This window comes from Amblyomma maculatum, chromosome 6 (genome assembly GCF_055883805.1).
Source record: "Amblyomma maculatum isolate TAMU_Amacu chromosome 6, ASM5588380v1, whole genome shotgun sequence".
Taxonomy (NCBI): Eukaryota; Metazoa; Arthropoda; class Arachnida; order Ixodida; family Ixodidae; genus Amblyomma; species Amblyomma maculatum.
In genome coordinates this window covers 50,001,369-50,005,218 of record NC_139349.1, presented here as the reverse complement: position 1 = coordinate 50,005,218, position 3,850 = coordinate 50,001,369, and positions in this window count along the sequence as shown.

Sequence of the window (3,850 nt, the reverse complement as noted above, 5' to 3'; positions counted from 1 at the left end):
CGCGTTAGGTGTCGCTACGGTCGCAATGCGCGCGCGCGTCCCACGCACGACGCCCCGGCCTGGCCGTGTGCCCACGCGATCAGCGCGAAGGACGAACGAACCTGAACGGAAGTATCGGCAAGCATAAAGGTAAAAATGCATGCACGGCACCCTTTAGGTGCCTTTTTGCTTTTCAGATGTCGCTGCAGCCCCGTCAAAGTGCTTTGTGCTTTAGATGCCAACTGTGGCGGCAGCATTTCGATGAAAGCTGCTGCCAAAGGCATGTGTACTAATGTTTCAAATAACGATAAAGAACGGCAAGTGATCGTATTTACTATGCAGCCAAACCACTCCGGTGTGCTTCGTAGTCTACGCCATAGTTCTAGCACGTATAAAAGCCGATTCAAGTAATCAAGTTCCGCATGTGAACATAAATTTGCGTTTGTTCGTTGTAAACAGAATTCTATATAGAAAGCAATTTGCATCATAAAATTTGCATCATTGTGTTTCTTGTCTCAGTCATCGCACAGATATGAGTGGTAAAACATGAGTATTTGCTGTAAAATCTTATCCTTGCATGATACTTTTTACCGTAAAGATAGAGCCAAGCATAAGTATTCGACCAATAAGCTGCAATATTAGTCAATGAAGATGAAACTTTGGCTAGTTGAGCAAAATGTCAGTAAAACAATATTTTGAAGGCTATTGTTATAGGCATGAATAACATAACTGAAATTGGCATTGGAACACAGCTGTTAATTACTTTTTGAATTAATTGGTTATCAGGACAAGAAATCTCGCAGTGAAATAGTTAGTTGGACAAGGATTTTTCACCAAAGTAGTGAACTTCTTTGCAATTACTTTCTTTAAAAATGCACCACTGCTCTTCGCGAGTAAATCTCTCCCGAGTTTGCCGGGTTAGGTGCCTTAAAAACAAGAGCGACGCGATGAAAGTCTAGGCAGAGAAGCCAAACGTTGCGCGAGTGAACGAGGGGCGCATCGCGCGCGCGCATGCATGAGCCATACGCACCTTGAGGGAAGAGAATATTTACGTAATTTCTGGCGCTACAAACACAAACACGCAGACCTAAAAGACGTTACGCAGCCCCAGAACCCTGCTCATCCGGCAGCGATTTAAAGACCCCTTTAAATCGCTGCACCTGAGTGACCTAGGAGAAGCTTGTCTGACTCGGGATAAAAAAAAAAAAAAAAAAAAAATGTCCTGTGGGCTAGGGGGTGTTGCTTCGATTTCCCTCTCCCCTTTTCAAACTCAGTCCAGCTCGATTATGCCATGTGGTCTAGTGACGTCATGCAACCCATCTACCAAGTGCCTGGTGGCGTCACCTGCCAGACTACATTGTAAAAAATGCACCCGTAAGGGTGTACCACTAGCCTGTACACCCATTCCGCACAACTGATTATCTTGTTTTATTTTTGGGAAGGGTGTGCTAGTTACGCCAACACCATTATTGCACCTGTATATTCATTTTTTAAGGATGCACGAATGCAAGGGTGTAACAACTCCGTAGGTTGTGGTGCTTCAGGGTTTACGCGCCAGCTGTGATGTCTTGAAATTTTTTTTCACGTTCATCAAGCGTGCTTTTAATATGATATAAGAAACTCGAAATTTAAAATTAAACAACTGCTTATACCCGCAGCTTTGACTGCGATTTTCAACACGGCATTTGAATAACTGATTTATTTCCGCTGAGCTTCTAATCTTCCCTAGCTCCATTAGGGGCTCGCTCAAACGGCTGATAAATAAGCGGAAAAGGTACGTTCCACTGGGGCAAGTGTAGGGAGCGCGCGCACGAGTCTTGAATTTTGTAGCCACCACATTCCAGTGACGTTGACAGGCTGGTTGTTTCCACTGACAGTTTCGTGATACATGTCAGATGCTTGTGAATTGTGCTTTCTCTTTTACTTTTTTGAATAAGAAAAAGATGCTTGGTTAGGTATGGCTTTCACTCTCACTTTATAGAGGTGAAGGCCATACCTTGCACCACTTTGGAGGGTGCTAGAAGGCGGGTTATAGACATGAAAGTGCACCCTGAACGGTGCAATTACTTTTTAAAGTGTACCACCTGCCAGAGCCATGCTTTGATTTTTCGAGGATGTGAGGCTTCAAACTGCCGACAATTAACGCCCCCGGACTATGTTTCTTTCAGGCATCAGGGTACTAACGCTCGCACTGTAAAACGCCTGTTATCTACAGAGCGTGGATCCAAATCTATGCTTAAAATCATCAGCGTCATCAGCTGCAGCCGCCTACTGCAGGGGAAGGGCCTTTCTCGTATCCCTTCAATTAACCAGGTCCTGTGCCAGCTGCATCCATTTCATCCCCAAGAACCTCCTAATATCATCCAGCCGCCTAAATTTGCGAAACAAGAGGGGCACAAAAATAAAATAAAAGCATTTTACAACACAAGTTTGCGAAGCTTTGTTTGCTGGCGTATATTCGCGTATAACTCGACCTAGTTGTTTTATTTATCCCTTTTTTTTTACGTCGCGCTCTCCATATTCGGGGTTGACCAATGCACGAATCATGGCCGCAAACGCAGAAAAGAAAAAGAGACAAATTAAACGGTGCTTCTGTGGCTTTCATCTTTTCCCCTTCGAGGTTGCTCAGACTGAGCGTACAGTTACTGCCACCATTGCAGAGAGGAGGCTCCACGAACCCGTTCTTTTTCCAGAACGCCGTGAAGCGATAGTGATTACTTTGACCCCGTCGTGAAAAAAGAGAAAAAAAACTTCACCATGGGGAAGTTTGAGTGCACTGAGTGACTGAGTGCACTTACCCAGTCGCTTATGCGACCAGTTTTTCTTCCCAAACACAGATGGCCAGGAGGGCACTATATAGTCGGTGAATGATGATAATTAAGGGTAACAGCGCTAAGGCCAAGGACGTGACAAGACTACATACAGGCGCGGAACTGAGACTTACTGTCAGATAAGTAATTAAGGAACTTACAGGTCACATCAACAATAAGTAAAGAACACGAGTCAGGCTATACTGTCAATATGATAAATTACATGAATGGCATTTTTTGCGTGCCAGAATGCGTATGCAATTTCTACCTTATCAAATTTAAATTTCTTAATTGTCTGACAAACCAGGTAGTTGCCAGTTCTGCAGCTGTGCAATCTTGCCACACCTTTTTCACGATCTAACTTCATGGCCTTCAGTGACTATGAGCTGTATTCGAGCGAGCCGGCTTCAAGCGTGCGTAGGTCATGTGTCTAAAATTTGCTCTTTCCGCGTGAGTTCGATTTAGGTGAAAATTAGGACAGCATAACATAACGCCAAGTTTTGCCCACATCCGCTTAGGATTAATAAGAGCGCGTGCTCAACTTTATTCGAACGAAGTCAACGTTATATCATGCGTTTCTTGTGGCAAGGGGTACAGTATTCGCAACCTGTGTACAAGTATACTATTTCAGGTGCGAGTTTCTCACACATCGTCACATACATCTGCGATCATATGATACACGTGCTGGTCACCTCATTCGATTGTCGAATGTCAAATATTCGAATGTAGATGTTCGAATGTTCTTAATTTCAGGTAAAATTTGAGGCTCTACACAGTTGGGTGTTTTCTCCACAACGCATAAAATTAGACCAAATTTCGAAAACAGCGAAAAAGAAATCAACTTTGATTTCAATATTTAAAAAACATACACCTTCCATTTTTATTAAAATCTCGCTGAATAAGCCTCAGTACCCCAAAATTATTAGGGACAAAAAAAAAAGGGCTGCATTATATTGCTTATCATATTACAAATTAATATAAAACTGAGAACTTGTACTGATAATTGTCAATTGCCCTACATTCTTGCACCATCGAATAAGTTGTTGCCATTGAAACTTGTT